Below are 19211 nucleotides of genomic sequence, written 5' to 3'. Positions count from 1 at the left end.
TTCTTCCCCCTTTCCCTTCACTACACAGCAAGTAACCCAATACATGTTAAATATGTGCAATTCTTCTATATATACTTTCACAATTATCATGCTGCACAAGAAAAAATCAGATTCAAAAGGAAAAAAATGAAAAAGAAAATGAATGCAAACAAACAACAAAAGAAGTGAAAATACTATGTTCAATCCACACTCAGTCCCCACAGTCCTCTCTGTGGGTGCAGATGGCCCTCTCCACCACAAAACCATTGGAACTGGCCCAAATCACCTCACTCTTGAAAAGATTGCCTCATTATTCTTAAACTTATTTTTAAATTTTTCTTATTTTTTCAATTTTCTCTATCTTCTATCTTTCCCTAATTGAAAAAAGAAAAAGAAAACCAGTGCAACAAATACACATAGTCAAACAAAACAAGTTTCCACATTGGCCTTTTCCAAAAAAAAGCATTATCTAGTTACGCATTTTAAAGTCCATCATTTCTCTATCAGGAGGAAGTTATGCATCATCATAGGTCCTGTGGAATTGTGGTTGATTATTGCATTCATCAGAGTTCTTAAATCTTTCAAAGTTGTTTGTCTTTACAACATTCCTGGTATTATATAAATAGTTAATAGACTTCTTTTCAACTTCCTTTGAAACCAACCTTCTTGTCATCTCTGGTTTTAGTTTTGTGTACATGTGGTTTTTTTGTTTTTGTTTTTGTTTTTGCAAAGCAATTGGAATTAAGTGACTTATCTAAGGTCACATAGCTAATAAGTGTTAAGCATCTGAGTCCAGATTTGAACTTAGGTCCTCCTGACTCCAGGGCCAATCTATCCACTGCACCATCTAGTTACCCACCCCCTCTTGTTGTTTCTTACAGATTTAGTATTTCACCAGATTCATAAATCACAATTTGTTCAGCTCTTCTCCAATTGATGAACATTTCTTAGTTTTCATAAAACAGAGTTACTATTTTTGTACATATGAGTCCTCTCTTCTTTCTTGGATCTCCTTTGAATTAGAGGTCTACTGACAATATTTCTTTCTAAAATATTTTCTAAAATTGCTAGATCAATTCACAGCCCCACCAGCACAGCATTTAATGTGTTGGTTTTCCACTGCTCTTCCATCATTTGTCATTTTTCTTTTTTGTCAAATTTACCAGTCTAACGAATTTGAAGTAGAACCTCCGAGTTTACCTTTTTCTAATATTAATAATTTGGAACGTTTTTCATATGATCACTTGGATTGTTTCCTTTGAAAACTACTGTTCATATCCTTTAACCATTTATCAATCCCTAAAGTAGAATATTCTCTATTCTTACTACTACCTCTAATCATTCTATCCCTTACTGTTTTCCCATCAATCCTTTTCTCAGATCATTTTCTTCTTTAAGTCTTGCCCCTATAGATCAATTTATATTTTTTGTCTAGTCTTGAATCACACCCTTGTCTTATCACTGGTTATTACTTCTCAAATGCCAGTCAAGAGTTACCCCCACTAACTGTAGTCTCATTTTCTACTTCTATGCTACTTAAGATAGAGAAATTTCAGAACTGGGCCAGTTAGTTAAACTCTAATTCCATATATATATATATATATATATATATAATTCCATATTATCAAACCTCAAAGGGATATTCATGTTTCATGAGAATCTTCTTATTTTTTGCAGATTTTCTTTTCTCTCTTTCATCTCCCTACAGTTTTCCTCATTTCAATTGTTAAGTGCTTTGTTCCTCCTTGTGTTACCTTATATTTATTAGTCTACTGGTATACTCTGGGGTCCCACTCCTCTGAAAGAATATAAACTCCTCAAGGTTAGGGATATTTTAGTTTTTGTCTTAAAGTTCAAATTGCCTAACTTATTGCTGAGTGGAATTGACTTGACCTGCCATTAATAGATCTTGCTTTCTAATAGAGAAAGAAAAAAAGAAAAAAACCCAAGATCTGTGTTTCTGGTAAGTGAAAGGAGGATCCATAACATTTAATTTCTTTTTTGATCATTAAAAATTTGAACTTTCAGAAATATAAAAGCAGTGATAAATGAATAATGAGATAAATACATAAGCCTTTAATGAAAGTTAGTTTCTCTACTGTATGGATATACAATGTATAATTTAGTTGGTTGTCCTTTTAAACCTGCTCTTACTGCTATGATTTGGCAATCTATTCTTCCAAGATCAACAACTACATTGATACTGAAATGTCTACAGCTACCTATTTAAAATAGTCAAAGTAGCAGGTGTCTAAGAGAATTTATCAGCTTAACTCAGTTGATCAATCTACACTCTCCACTTCACCAAATGATCGTTCAATTCCCTGCTTTACTTTGTGTTGACTTCAATAAAACTAAAAAAGATGAATCATCAGCATTTCTGAGAAGTTTATTGCTCATGTACACCCCAAGTTATCAGGGAAACGTCTTTCAAAAAGTATTTGATTAAAATACAAGAAGAAATGTCAGAATGTTGGTTAAACATTATAGAAAAATCAATTGGGATCTCTCATTCTAAATGAAACTGAACAAACTAGGAATATTTTTGTTGTTTACTTAAAGTGAAGTATTAGCTATGACACGTTAGAGACCTACAAATGGTTTATAAATTCAAAAGTAGTTACAGGTCACCCTTTGGGACCTTACATTGTCAACTGTGTTTATGTGACAAAATCAACCAATAAACAAATAAATAAGCCAGTTGAAGAAAGAGTTGATCCAATGTTATTAATACAGGTCTCTTTATGGCCAATACTGTTCATTTGCTAATCCTATAGTAAAGAACTGAATAAGATGATTAAAAAAAAAAAAAAAAATGCTTGAAAAAATGATCAGAACTCAGCAATAGGCCATATGCTGCCAAAGCAGAAAGTGATTTTGGAGATCTAACCCTACTTTCACTCTTTCTTTATAAATGAGGAAATGGGCCCAAAGAGGTGAAGCAATTTGCCAAAGACCACATAGAAAATTAGCTAATTAGGTAGATCACCTAGAAAGTTAGGTTGAACTCACATTTATTGATCCTTCTTCAAGGAAAAAAAAAACAACAAAGCACCAATGAAAATAGAAACCAGAAGAATGAATTTGTTCTGTGGTGGTTTGAAGAAACTGTTGACAGCACCACTATAATCAATAGTTTCACTTAGCCAAAGACATCCTTTCAACCACCATGATTATACACAATTTTTTATTTACAATATTGGAATATTGGAAATTACAATTTACATGGGGGTCATAAATATCACCACTACAGCTAAAATAGCTGAAATAATTTAATCGGCCTCACTCATTTAATAGATAAAGAAATTGAAGAGATATCTATTGATTTGAAACAGGAAACAATAATTACATCTGCTAAGACTAGAGTTTTAATGAACTAGTAAAATACCAGCAGCAGCCCCAACCTTAGCTACAGTTATGGCACAAGCATGCTGGTAGTAACAACGGGGATCAGGTAAGAAAGAGAAAATAGATTTCCAACTACTGCTAGAAAAAAATTCACAAAGTACATTCATTAGCACCTAAGGGACACTCTCAGGACCTGGGTTCAAAACCTTTAGTTTTCCCCTCTCAGTTACTGTGTAACCTTGGAAAAGATCATTACTTCTTTAGGACTTAATATCTTCATCTGTAAGATGAAGGGATTGAACTAAGCCACTTCAAATATAAGAATTTTGGAACAATTTATGGATTCAAAGGTGAACATACCTTACTGGGTTTTTTTTTTTTTTTAGTTATATTCACTGGTAGATAAATTTTTGTGTTCAGTCTTCATTTTTGAAGAGAACCAATGATATCCAAGTGTGATGTCTTGATGTGTGTAAGTTGTATTTAAGCAATGCACAGTTGCACAAGGTCATCACTATCACTCTTTCTTCCAGAGTCATGGAATTCCAGTGGAAAATAATTGTCAGGATGACAACTAGTGATGGTCCAGGATGTAATGGATGACCTTGGCATCTTTGATGTCTGACCAAGCTCTTGGTACTCCATACTACTGCTTTAGACAGCATAATAACCATTGGAACATGTTCTTTTCATCCACCCATTCCACTACCCATTCCATGCTTGGGGTAGATATCCCTCTAACTCACAGACAGGTTTGAGGCCTGTCAGCTACTGTTAACCTGATTTCACCTATCTGGAGTGTGACGATTGGACATTTTATAGTTTCTTGAAGTCATCGGAGAGTTGGATGAAGAAAGGGCCAAGACCTCATATCAGAGATGCTAATTCTCTCTAAACACCCTATATATTCTGAAAGAGAGATTACATGAAAATCCTGGTCCTCCTGACTTCAGGGATGGTGCTCTATCCACTGTACCACTTAGCTAGCTGACTCTAAGGGTGTTTTAATCAGCAGAATCACAATTCTTTTTTTGTTTGTTTGTTTGGTTGGTTGGATTGGGTGGGTTACAGAGAAAGTCACTGCCTTGACTCATTGTGGATATAAGCTGATGAACCCCAACAATCTCACTCAGCTGGTAGAGTTCTACCAAGGTCTTCTGGTTATTTGTCTTATAGTTTTTGCACTAGCCAATGGATTCTTCCCTTTTGGGAAGTCAAAGCAACGGTCAAAAGGTGTTTGCTAAAAGAATTTTATGTATCAGGCACTGGGATATAAAAAGAACAAGAGTTTCTGCTCTCAAAGAATTCACAGTCTAATCTGAAAGAAGTCATAATCTAAAACTTTTCTACAAAGAAGACACAGCTTACGGATGCTTTTTTTTTTTTTTTTTTTTAAGTCAGAAGGTTTAAAAACTGAAAGTCTCAATAGATTACAACATGCCTCTAATATACACTGGAAGAGCTCCAAGGTTCCTGCAGTCTCTAAGTCTCTAGACTACAAGTCCTGAATTATTTCTTCTTAGTTACCCATGTCCCAGTACTCTATGCTAACTCATTCCCCCATTCCTTTGAGGGGAAAATTTAAATAACAAAAACAAAAAAGAACCAGTCACATTGAAAGAGGGGACAGCATTTGCCTGAGATAAAGAACAGTGTGTCTCTTAAGTGAGAGAACAGCAACTGTCTAGTTTAGTTACAAGACACAGAAAAACAACTTAGATGCTTTTTTGAAGGTAATGTCACTGGCAATAGTCATGCAACAGCTTCTTGACTGTGAATGAGCAGAGCCAAATAGAAAACGGCAAAGATCCTTGGATTTATAATCAAAAGACCTGAGCTTGAGTCATAGAATCAGAGACTCAAAGTTTCAGGACTAGAAGGAATCAAAGGAACCTAGTCCAAACTGTGCATTTTATTCTTTTCCACTTAATAGTATTTTTTTTTTTTTTACTAATTATATGTAAAGATAGTTTTTAACATTAACTTTTATAAGATTTTGATTAACTTTTCTTTTTTCTTCCTCCTTCCCTTTCTTTTCCCTTCCCTAAGATGGCAAGCAATCTGATAGAGGTTAAACATATATAATCACATTAAACAAATTTCCACATCAGTGATGTTGTGCAAAAAGACTCAAAACAAAAGGAAAAATCCATGAGAAAGAAAAAAAAAAAACAAAAAAATTAAAATAGTGTGCTTTAATCTGCTTTCAGACTCCATCATTCTTTCTCTGAATCTGGGTAGCATTTTCCATCATGAGTTCACTGGAATCACCTTTTGTGATGCCTTGCTGAGATGTGCTAAGTCTATCAAAGTTGACCATCACACAATTTGTACAATATTCTCCTAGTTCATTTCACTCAGCATCAGTTCATGTAAGTTTTTCCAGGCTTTTCTGAAGTCCACCTGCACATCATTTTTTAGAGAACAATAGTATTCATAACATTCATATCCCATAATTTGTTCAGCATTCCCCAATTGATGGGCACCCCCTCAAACTGTTCATTTTAATGGCTGAGTAGATAGCCCTTCATAGTTCAGTGATAAAGGACACACATGTCATAAATGACAAAGCTGGATTTGAACCCAGGTCTTTCAATTCTGATTTCTGGATCCTTAAATTTTATCATGCTTACTAAACTATATACAAAACTACATGACCTTGAGAAAGTAAATTCATTTTTTTGGTTCTCAGTTTACTCATCTGTCAAATGAGGGGAAACTATATAAGAATATGTCTGAAGTTCCTTCCAACTCTATTTTATGACCTTATAATAAACATGTTTGACATCTAGGCGCACAGTGGATAGAGTAACAGAGATAGAGTAACAGACCTGAAGTCAGGAAGATTCATCTTCCTAAATTCAAATCCAATCTCAGACACTTAATACCAGCCATATGACCCTAGAGCTAGGCAAGTTTACCTCAGTTTTCTCATCTGTAAAATGAACTGGGGAAAGAAATGGCAAATCACTTTAGTATCTTTGCCAAGAAAACTCCAAATGGGGTCACAGACAGTAAGACACAAGTGTAACTAATTGAACAATAAGAACAAAAATAAGTATATTAAGTAGACTTTGTCCTGATCTCAAAAAACTCTTCCTCTTTCTCTTCTTTATGACATCTCCCTTTGTGGTATCTTATGGAAAGCATTCTACTGGAGCAAATGTTTTACCTGCTTCAACTTTTGAAGGGATGGAAGAAAATGATCATATATGAGGAAATGCTCGAAAGGATTTTGCTCAGTCAAAAATCAAACATGGTATTATAGACTTAAGGGCTCTATAGTCAGAGGATGTAGGGTCAAATCTTGCTTCTAATGTATATGTGGCCTTGAGCAAGTCACCTAATCTTCTAAGATTAAATTTCCTCATGTATAAAGTGAAGGAGGTGGATAAATGGCTTCTGAGGTCATTTCCAGCACAAGATCTGTGAACTTTTGACACTGAAGTAAAAGTCAGTTAAAATAATGTCGATTAGTCAGTCACTAACAAACACCACCTCCTGTATGTTTTTCTTTAGGGTGCGTGTTGTGTTTTGGGTGTGTAAGCATGTGGGAAAAGGTTTCTGAGAGCAACAAAATACTATTTCTGTGTCTTTCTCTATGTGTGGCTACCCATATCTTCTTCAATGCCTAATATAGTGTTTAGGAGTTTTATCAACTTTCAACGTCAACACATTTATACATAACATTACAAATCATACATTAATGAAATTAAAGTTTTTTTTCCCCCTTGAATTCACTGTATATCTTGACCAAAAAATTAGTCAACAAGCATTTATTTAAAAAAAAAAATTCATTTATTTATTAATAAAATTATTATTTAAAAATAAGGTCTTTATATTAGTCTTTAATTTAAAATAATTAATTATAATTTTTAATTTAAAAGACTTACTTGCCAAGTCCCTTCATTTTATCTCTGTACCAAAGACACTACCACTATGTGTGGTGACAATATGTTATAAGAAAATGGAACCAGTATTCTAATTCCTATCCTGCCCTTTGCAAGCTATAGGATTTTAATAAAGATCTCTTTGACATTCAGTTTCTTCCTTTGTCAAATGGGGATAATAGCACTTAAGCTGCCTTCTACAGTTGTTATGAGACCAAAGGAAATAAAGTAAGGATAATATCTTATAAGTCATAAAATGCCAGTTTTTTGTTTTTTGGTTGTTTTTTTTTTTTTTTTTTTTTTTATAATAAGGACATGAGGAGCTTGGGGTATAGTCTTAGCTCTGTTTCCAATTCATTATGACTTCTTAATTATTATATGAAACTTTTTTTTTAAGGGTGAGAATATAAGAGGAAGTTTGAGTTTGATCTCCAAGGAATCTTTCAGCTCTAACTTTCTATGATTCCATTTTCTTATCACTGGAACCACTTTACCATTGGAGCTAGCTTTTCCACCAGGATTAATTCAAGCATTTTGAACTCAATTCTATTTGGACCCCAAGGGTAAATTTTTGCCACTGAAGGAGTGTATCATGCTAAACAGCATCCCTTTGCCTTTGGTAATGAATTATAGGTAATAGTATCTTATAAAAATGATTCCCTTGACTCATAATGAAATCTTAATTTTTTTCCCTCTCTCTACTCCCACCTTCAATATGTTGTTCTCCTCAGGCTAATGAAAACCAAATGTCCTTCCCACAAATGGGTAGTGGCTTCATGGAAATTGCTTAATAAATCCTACCTAGTTTCCAAGGTTTCTCAATTATCAGTGAAACCCAGGACACTTGATAGTAATTTATACCATTTGTGAGGAGAAAATAAAGTGTCACTTAATTATCATCTAAATTATTTAATGTGGCACTAGTGATATCATTCCACAAAAATTATGGTAGAATTGGTGGGTTGGTTGGATATCCTCATTCTGCAGATTCTTCTATAGTATTTCCATAGAGTACTACATAAAGAGAGAAGCAAATAGTTTTTAGAATAACTTAGGGTTTTTGTTTTGTTTTTCTTTTTAACATCTGGAAGAAAGAGGGGGGGGAAGCATTTTATCTTATAAGATGAATGATCCCCAAAAGCTATGAAAATTGTTCTTGTTCAATGATGTCCCACTCTTTTTTGTGACTATATGGGCCATAGGCATGTCAGGTCCCTCCCCTATCTCCTGAAATCTGTCTAAATTCACATTTGTGACTTCCACATCCTACTGAGATTGGGGAAGACACCAAATGTATGAAGGAAGGAGAGGAGGAGAAAAACACTACCAAGGCAAGCTACCCAAAAGGGATTCAGCAAAGATGATGTAGCCTTGTGATGTGGTTTGAGGACCAAAATGATGTGGGTGATGTTAATGTGGTGAACCCTGAAACTGCCTCTATTTTGCCTCTGTGAAAGACTCACCCCAGGAAAATAAAATAAGTAGTTTCATTCTGTTATTCTGGTGGGACTAGTTGAGTCCAGGACCACTCCCTACTTAGCTCAAATTTAAGTAATCTGATTTAGCTGGATATCTAGATTTCTATCAACCCCTATTGAGCTGAATATTGGCTCAAAACCACTCCCAGTAAATTGTTTCATTGTACTGGAAATCTAGGCCTAGGGGCAGGGACACTCATTCAATTGAAATTTCTATTCATTTCCAAGATTTCAGTCTAATTCAACTCAAACTGCACCCAACCCCTAGCAAAAGTTTCAAATTATAAAAAGGGGCAACTTGGGGCTGAGGTCCAAAGCAACAAGGGACCTCCCTTGGCATAGCAAGGACTCTCTGCCCCCTCAGAAAGCATTCTCTTCTCAGCATTAACCTCTCTTTATCTTTCTCACCTATTTCCCTAACAGGACTATACCTCTCTTTACCTCTCTGTTGAGCTTTCTCTGCTTAGAAACTTTATCTCTCTCTCTGTCAGGACCTTGCCATGAAGGAAGTCAGTCTTCCTAGCAAACAGTTCCAACAATAAACTTCTTTTTACCAGTCTAACTTTTCAGGTTTGTAAATTCTTTTACGAAGGACCTATATCGACCAGAAGGGGTTCCCACAACTCTCTGCCCTGAGCCAAACCTCATCAATGTAGACACCAGATGATGGTAAGCATGAAAAGTTGAGGTCATGTGAAGAATTCACAATCATCATTCTTTTTGGCAATAAGTGGATTTATTTAGGGAAGAGGCTACAGACAAAATAAAGGGATACAATAGACACCAGGGATGGTAAATGTAAAATAGGGTGAGAGAGCATAGAAAAGTGCTTTAATATTTAATGATAGAAAGGGCAAAATCCCTTCTTCAAAATGATTCAGGGAACCAAAATGATGAGATTAGGGTTCCAGTGGTCAGGGAGTTAAATGATGAGGTAAGTGGCAGGTCCCTTATTCAGGGAACCAAATGAAGGGGTTTGGCTCCCCTTAATCCCCTTAGGATTCAGTGCAAGGTAGGGAGTTGTGGGAACCCCCTTCTGGTGACTCAGAGGTCCTTTGTAAAGGAATTTATGAACCTGAAAAGCTAGACTGATAAAAAGTTTATTATGAGCATTGGGAAGTCAGCCTTTGCTATGCATGAATAGAAAGACTGAATTCCTTAGTGGCAAAGTCCTGACAGAGAAATAAAGTTTCTAGTACAGAAATCCCGACAGTTATAAAGTCTCGTTAGTGAAATAAGTGAGGATAAAGAGAGGGTAATACTGAGAGAAAATATCATTCCAGCAGGCAGAGTTTACTACTATGCCAGGGATGGCATATTAGGTCCTCTGCAAGGACTGAACCCCAAGTTGGTATTTTTATAAGGAAGTTTCCCTCAGTGCTGTCACTGCCCCCAGGCCTAGATGAGCCCACTTACTGGGAATGGTGTTGAGCCAACAATAGGGGTCAATTGTAATCTAGATGTCCAGCTAAATGAGATTACTTCAACTAGTCAACTTCAACAAGAAAAACCACTTTATCTTGGTTCCTTAGGGTGGGTCTTACAGAGGCAGGATTCAAGGAGACTTTCTCCTTAAAGGAGTTTTCAGAGAGTTTCAGGGTGTCCCTTCAATTTTAGGCTCCCCTGATCAAAAACAGCTTAAATTCCACCTTCTACAGGAGTCATTTCCTGTTCCCTATTTTATATTCTCCTCTGAAATAACTTCCCAACTCCTCTGTATATACTTTGTCATCAGAAACCATGACTTTGAACAACTTTGCTTTATTTAAATCCAATTTATACCTAAGTCAAGGCAGCACTCTTGTTATGTCATCAATCCTTTTTGAAGACAAAGGAGGAAGAACAACATATTTTCTAAGAATCTATTTGTCTACATGTTACTTCTCCCATTAGAATAAGCAAGGTGTGTTACTGCATTTTGCATTTGGTGCTTTCAACACCAAACCTGCATATAGCAAATCCTTAAAAAAATATTTATTGACTAACTCAACAGATAGTTCAGTGGAGGTCTCCAGTAGTGTTTATTCAAGGAGTTTTCATAATCACATTGATTTCCAAGAAAGAAAAGCAGCGTACTAAAGCAATATTTACAAACTATAAATTTAGATTAATGTAACTGAACTTTGTCCCATGCTTTAGTTGACCTTTTTTTAATCTCACAGAAAAAAAAAAAAAAAAGCAAAACAAAACAACCCATGAGCAATTACTTATTATAGCACTCCAAGATAGTTAGAATGAGGTCACTACAGAGGGAGACCCAAGCTGCTGGAATTTTTAGGAAAAAAAGAAAGAAAAGCAATCAACCTCCCATCTCCTCCTCCCTACCTCAGGGCTCTGGGAGAAGTTAGGATTCTTTTTTAGTTTTAAAATAGAACTGGTTTTCACACCTTTAATTGTGACACAATGGATTGATTGTCCAAGAACATCTCAAACAATGAAATCATCTTAAGTATGTTTTTACTTCTAGTAGGGTGTGTTTGTTTGTGACCAAATCCCTCCACCCTGACACTGCACACACTAGATTTGCTTGCCGAATTAAATTTGACCCATTTACTATGTTTGGCTTGTTTTCCTATATAACTTAGACACAACTAGGAGAAATTATTGTTAACATTTATAACACTTTTATTTATCAGTTTCAGTACATTGAGTTTAGAGATGATGAATTCTCGCTAAACCATCACTTTGGTCATAATGGAAGTTTGGGTTCAGATAAACAAGACTGCCTAACAATTTTTTACATGTAGAGTAGTAGATTGAGTTCTTGTGCTTGAGAGTCTGGCAGACTGAGTTCCTATTCTGTTTTCAACACTTATTAGCCCTTTCGATGTGATCTATGATGGGAGGTTTGTCACCAAATGATGGCAGACACCAAAAGTTGGGATTCTGTCATGTGAAAACTTCACAATAGCTGTTCTCTTTGGCAAAAGGTAGATTTATTTAGAATAGATTACAGACAAAATGAAGGGATACAATAGACACCAGGAATAATAAATATGTGGGAGTGGAAAGGGAGCATGCCATGAAGCTGGGGCAGCCCTTAGCTGGCAGCTAAATCCTGAAAGGGACTCAGTACCCTAAAAGAGTTAGCTATAAGGAGAAGAATTGGGGTTTAGAAATATAGTGGAGTTAGGGGAGATACCACAAGGCATAGGGAAAAAGAAAAGGTATGTGGGACAGTGACCACTAACCCAAAATAATTCCAATACATGTTTCTCAGAACCAGAGCAGCAGTTTATTCAATTTCTGCAGAAAAGGGATATCACCTTCATCAGAATATTCTAGTGAAGTGAGGCAAAAAACAAAAACAAACAAAAAAAAACCAGACAACAGAGAACAGTTTTTGTGCCTTAAAGCAAAATTTTCACCCCATTATGAGTCCCAGTTGTCCCTGACTTATCAGGGCTCACAATCTATCATGGCAATCCACTCCACTCTCTGGGCATAAGAACAAAGGAACTATAGATTACAAAATGATTTGTGTAAGATTAAGCAAGAGTACAAATAAGAGAGGGGTTTCCTGGGGTTGAGAGGTGAGAGACTGTTGTGCTACAGATCTCTTTTAATGTCCTGACCCAGTTTCCCTAATTGTCCTATTCAGTTACTCTGCCTCAGGTTATAACCATTCCCTCTTAATGTTAGGATAAAGGTCTTTTATCTTAGACCTAAGGCTATAGTCATTCCCTCTGAATGTTTGATGGAATAAAGGTCTTTATCCATTTTAGACATCATTAGAATATCAGGAGCCTCTCCAGTACCTCCCATTATGTCATCCTAGGTGCCTCCTCCCATTATGTCATCTTCATCCTAGGTTCCTCCCCCCATTAGGTCATCCCCATCCAGGTACCTCCCCCATTATGTCATTGTTCTTATTACCCTATAAAAGAATCTTGTATCAGACATTCAGGGCTGGATTCTTTGACAGGATAGTCTCCTTCAGCCCTGGGATCAAACCATAGATCCATTTGGTTTGTGGTCCCAGTAAGTCTCTCCCATATTAAAAACTCTTTCATCTCTATCTTGCTCAGTTTCTCCAGCATTACAAGACCCAAACAGTGATGGGGTCCCAGGACAGTGTATCAGGTTTTGCGAAAGAGATTTTTGGCAAAATGGATTTTTTTTTCATTGAGAAACTATATTTCTCAGTGGGCTGCTTCCTGATTAGGAAGATAACAAAGTTTTGGATACAGAGTCTTGTTTTTTATTTAGCTTTGTATGGTTTAGGGCTAGGAATCCATTAGGAGCTAATTTCAAGGTCAATAAGGGTGGTGATTGTTTCCCCTGATCAAAGTAATGCCCAGATCAATTGGAAGTGGGAGTTACAAATCAGATAGGTTTCCCAGGGGAGATTCAGTAGATGGGCCCACCCTCCACAAAGATCGGGGAGACACAGAGTCCTATTATATCACTGGGACTGTAGGCCCAAATTATGGTAGGGGTCAATTCTCTGCGAAGGCCCATAATCCCTCCTCTTTTTTGACCATTTGAGGTCACCAATCTCATACCAATCCTGATACAATTTTTCCATCATCTATATCTCACCTTCAGCATTTCTCTCTCTTCCTGACTTATGGACTCCTACCCCAGATTCCCTATCAACTGGATGCCACAGGATGTGACTCTCCACCTTTCACTACACAGCCAGTCCTGCTCCAAGGAGCCTACATTCTTTTGGGAGAAAATAAACTCCACCCTTAATTATTCTCTGAAGTCCTTGTGAGCTTTAGCCCTTCAGTTCCGTTTCATTTCTCCAAACCAATTTTCACAACCATGAAAAAAAATTTCCATTCATTCCTCACAATCCCACTGTAATGCCAGAGAAACTGAGGAAAGATAGAGATGAAAGAGTTTTTAATATATTTTATTTGGATTTCTGGGAGGGAGACATTTTCTAGGACCAAAGGATCCAATTTTGTCCCAAGACTGATGTCTTAAAGCATTCAGCATCAGCATCAGCATCCGCATTGAATGTGAAGATTCCAGTGGTTTACTTATGATCATGATCGCTCTAAGCAATCAGGGTAGACAAAGGCAGGGGATGAAGTCCAAGCATTGGTAAATGGCAGGAATTTCTAAGAAGGGACCATCAATCCAGTTTTGACAGGGTGGGGGTAGGACCATAAATACTGATAAACTGGGAGTGAAGGGAATAGTCACTAGAGACAGAAAGTCTGGAACTTAGAGATAGAGGATACAATTAGGTATCTGAGATAAGACATTTGGAATTTTATCTTTTGGTAGGCCGGAGTGGCCAGATCTCGCCCTAATTATCTCAGCCCTAATGGTCAGGAAAGGGGGGTTGCAACCAGGGAAACTGAGATAGAACAATTCAAGGAACTAAGTCAGAACAATTTAGAGAAACTTACTGAGACAGGACAATAAAAAAAAACCTCTGGTACAATACCATTTTTTCCCTTTTCAAATAATTTGGTTTCCACAACCTTTTCTAACTCTTCACATTTGGCTAATAATTTTTTTAGAACCGACTTTTATCCTTGACTTAATTCTTACTGATTCAATCTTTCTTATTTCATCAAATGCCAAGGTAAAAGGAATCAGTGCACGGGTGCCCACAGTTCCCCGGGAAAGCAGAAGTGCTGCCTTCACCCACGGCTTGCTAGGGGTCTGCTCATCCAAGAAATTGCCAGAACTCCCCTCAGTTACATTCCAGACTCAGATACAGGCCAGTATAATCCCTAGATTTTGGGATCTTTCACCTTGCCATGAGAGGCAAGCTGATTTATCTCCAGAGGTAAGAGACTAGTATAAAGCACTTCAATTTTCCCCAGAAATGTTATTTTAGGAACAGAAGAATTCACTCTTGTGCTTTTCCATCCTCAAAGTGAATATGGTACTATGTGGGCATGGGGCAACCTGGAGCACAGACATAGAAATTATTTTTTGTTCAGATTCTTTTACTGAGCACTTAACCAATTCTACTCAGACATTGATGGCTATCACTTGCCTTAAGTTCTTAATTTGATTCCAAATCTTCCTAAGAGATCTACATCTATTATTTACATATCTATCTATCTATATCTACATATAGATAGATAGATAGATAGATAGATAGATAGATAGATAGATAGAATAAAACCAATGCACTCTTTGATCCACATTTTATAAATGTCCAGCCCTTGTAACAAATCAAATATTATTCTGGATTGGACATGCTGTTCCATAAAAACCTCTTTCTTTATTAGACACAATTGTACCTACTTGTCAAGACTTTATAATTCTATAATTTGACAAAAGCGAAAACTGAATTGTTTATTTTATATTCTTTTCCAGTAAAATTAACCCAAATCTTAACCCAATGTCCTCATCTTAACTCCAAATACTATTGCCATAAGGAATAGCATAAATCTTCCCCTTTCACAGGACTGGTGGAATCCTTACAGGGAAGCCATTCAGACACTGGGGAGTTGGGTCCATGCACCAACCAGTTCCAGTTCTTTCCCAAACAAATGGGACCCAAAGTTTTTTAGCTTATGGGGTGATGATCCCATCTTCTGAAACTTTGTGCTGAGAATGGATGTTGAGCTAAGTCATCCTGTAGGTTTGCATTTGAAAGGGATTGAGCTGATTGAAGATTCAGTGGGTTTGAATTAGATCCCTGAAACTGGTCAATACAGTTATCTAGTCCTGGTCCTTTGAAGGTGTGAATTGCTTACAGCTTAGAGGAAAACAAACCTAAGAGAACTAGAGAGAGAGAGCAAATACAAAGAGCAGAACCCTCACTCCTGGGAGGTGTGCTTACATCATCCCTGAACATTCTGTAAATAGTTAGGTATCATCTCCTTCTTAGACTTTATATTATACCCCCAAAGCAATTTTCAGAAAGGGGGAATGCCATTAGAATAACAGAAGTATTCACAAAATCTTTCATTTACAGTTCTCATTTAGCTATCAAAAGCAGGATAGTAATAAAGATTAACCCAGACTTCTGCATAAGGCATATGCATAATATATGTATATAATATATTTTTAGACAAGTACCCCTATAACTCTGAACAGGTTTCAGGAGGCGGTTCAATGGCACTTTCAGGGGTCACTGGGGCTCCTAGCCTGAGACTAGTGAAAACAGATTTCATAAGTCTTTGTAGCCTGTTGTAGGTCTTAAGAAGTTCCTTGGCTTGCTTTTCTGAGATTAGAAGCTGGCCTAAAGGTGTTTAAAAACCACCCAGATTTCTATAAATTTTCCCACTGATGTAACAAAACACTCATAAGTTATATCTCTCTAAGAAAACGTGAGTACACTAAAATCCTCTACTCTAATCCACATAAAAGATATGTCTGCTTCAGTTTCAATAATCAATATAATAACAGGTCTCACAGACAGTTTTATCAATTGTTTTTACATTTACATAAGGTTCTTAACGGACTTTATTTCAAATAGACACATAAATCTAGCAACAGATAGATAACCAATTATTTAATTATAAAATATAATTACATATTTTCAGATCGAAAACAGCAAAATATGACATTCTTGATCTGTGCTTATGGCTTCTATTGACCACTTACTCTCATTATGGAAATTTTCTATAACCATGCACATATAGAGCAAGAAAACTATAGATCACATTCATCAAACAATGAGACCATGGTGCACTTAATAAATTTTAGATAATTTACTAAATGGGTTTTGAAATTACCACTTTCAGAGAATTTACAGTTAACCAAAAATCTAACTTCTTTTAGAAGTTAATTGCATTGGCACTAACAAGATTATACGATGATCAATTCTGATGGATGTGGCTTTCTTCAATAATGAGATGGTCCAGGCCAGTTCCAATTATTTAGTGATGAAGAGAATCATCTATACCCAGAGAGAAGACTGTGGGAACTGAAGGTGTATCACAACATTGCATTTTCACTCTTTTTGTTGTTTGCTTGCATTTTATTTTGCTTCATTCTTTCTTTTTTTCTTTTGCAGCACAGTAATTGTATAAATATGTATGTATATGTTGGATTTAACATATATTTCTAACATGTTTAACATATATTAGACTACTTGCCATCTAGGGAAGGGTGTGGGAGAAAGGGAGGAAAATTGGAACACAGGGTTTTGCAAGGGCTAATTTTGAAGAATTGCTTATGTTTAAAAAAAAAACTTTAATAAAAAAAAATAAAAGATAGAATTACCTGGGAAAAAGGAAAAAAAAGTTAATTGCATTGCTAAGTGGTTGAACCTTTGATTGAGCATCATAAATGACTTTGCCTTAAAAGAACCACAGACTTGAAAAATAAAAACATTAGTTATTAACACCATGTAAATATAAACTATTCCTTTAAACAATAAAATCAATTAAAGTTAAAGTAATTTTATTTAACCAGAAAGGGGGGTAGCAGAAACTGGGGAGTGAATGAGTTTGTTTTCTCACTTCTAAAAAGCAGTCATACCTAGTAGGGGAAAGGTGGGCTAAACCTTCATCTTCCCAAGCCAACAGATCTTTCTTTCCCTTTTCTCTCCCCCCCACTCCATGTGGTGTCTCTCCTAACTCCACTATGCTTTCCAACTCCAATTCTCCTTATAGCTAACTCTTTTAGAGTGCTAAGTCCACTTCAGGATTTAGCCTAACAACTAAGGGCATGCACCAACCTCATGAGGTGTTTCTTTTTCCTGGAGGCAAAATCTACTAAGGAACTTGCCCTTTCCATCATTAATTATTAAAACCCCTTTCTATGTTCTCCCATTCTATTTCATATTCCTTTTCTGGTGTTTATTTTATCTCTCCATTTTTGGGTCCTGGAAACACATTTTTTGTGCCAGCCAAAGCATCCTACTCCTCTCTGCAATAATTTATTACATTAATAATCCCTTACAATTTTAGGTTTCAATATGATGATAATAACCCCAAATAACTTAATTAACAATTTCACAATTTTTATAAATGATAGCCAAATAGATAAAACATAGCTTATCACAAAAATGGTTAGCAATCTTATGTAACTTACAGTCAAGTCAATTTTATTGTACAATAATCATTATTCTAAAAATCAATACTTTAGTTTATGAGATTTTAACTAAATGTTCCATTCAAACTATCAATTGCTTTTACAGATCAATCTTTCTTGTTCCTTATTTTTAAAACCACCTTTTAAAAAATTATCTAAAAACTTTGGAACAAACTTCATAAAACTAATACATATGTTCAGCAGAGCTGACTCAGTTTTACACAACATGCAATTTACAAAACATCTATTTAGGAGATACAAACATGTGACCTCTTTAGGTAAGTTACTAGAGAACTTTGTTTTAATAACCATTTTTTCCAACTTAAAATCTAATCAAATAGATTTAAATTTCTAGGAGCAATACTACAATATTAATATTGTAATGCATTAATGCATACATATTTCTAAAATCTTATTCCCAAATATATTAACTTGAAAGTAATTCTATTATATATCATTTATATTTAAACACACAATAATTTAGGCCATATTTTTGAGAGAAAACTCCTCTTCCACTAAAAAATTCCATTCTTCTAGACAGCCCAAAATCTTTGAAATGGCAATAAACTCTTTGAGACCTAAGAAAGAGGCATAGGCCCCTGGGAACAAAATGTCAATGGCTTCTATCTCCCCCCCTTAAATTTTGTATTCTTTTCTATGATTTGCTGATACCAAGCCACAGGGAAATAGATCACACCCTTTTACAGAATCCAGAGTCCTCTGAGAAGTTGGGACTCTGGGGACTAAGGAGCATAGGATCCCATTTAAAAAGAAACTGAAGCTGACTTCAGACCATGGAGCTTTGGGAGAGCCTACCATTTCTTGGAAAGGCAGGACTGGATGGATATAAGCCCACAGACATCTCATCAGCAGCCATAATTCAATTTCTTCTTTTCAGTCTATCTTTAGAATTCTGGTTTTTGTTGGGGCAAGTCCATCTCTTTGGGCTCCTACTTCCCATAATGTTATCTCCCCTGTCAAGTCCAAAGACTATCGGGGCTTTTCACCTCATAGGCACCTGTCTTTGGGAGTAAGGAGAGAGAATCCCCAAGGAGAGAGCACAAATCCTGGACGAGCCCCCAGAAAACTGTGTGGGACAGCAATCACTAAGCCAAAATAATTCAAATAAACATTTCTCAAAGCCAAAGAAGAAAACAGTTTATTCAATTTCTACAGAAATAGGGCATTGCCTTCACCAGAATATTTATACCTTATAATAGATTTTTTTATCCCATCTTGGGCCCCAGCTGTCCCTGACTTATCAGGACTCACAGTCTATCATGGGAATCTACTCCAGTATAAGACTACAAAGTGGCTATGTGAGATTATGCTGGGGAGGGGGGAGCGGTTTCTTGGAACTGTAGCCCCAAATTATGCCAGGGATCACTTCTCTGAGAAGGCCTCACGTTGATCCCACATAAGGGGAAAGATACCACAAGGCAGAGTGACTTGGTGGGCTGACCGAAAGAAAGATAGCAGCAAAGCCATGGGCCACAAGTTGTTTACAAGGAAAATTCAGCCTGAGGCCCTTGACATAAGCTGGATTTCTAACTGA

Source organism: Sminthopsis crassicaudata, chromosome 3, assembly GCF_048593235.1.
Source record: "Sminthopsis crassicaudata isolate SCR6 chromosome 3, ASM4859323v1, whole genome shotgun sequence".
NCBI classification, from domain to species: Eukaryota; Metazoa; Chordata; class Mammalia; order Dasyuromorphia; family Dasyuridae; genus Sminthopsis; species Sminthopsis crassicaudata.
This window is presented reverse-complemented; position numbering follows the sequence as displayed.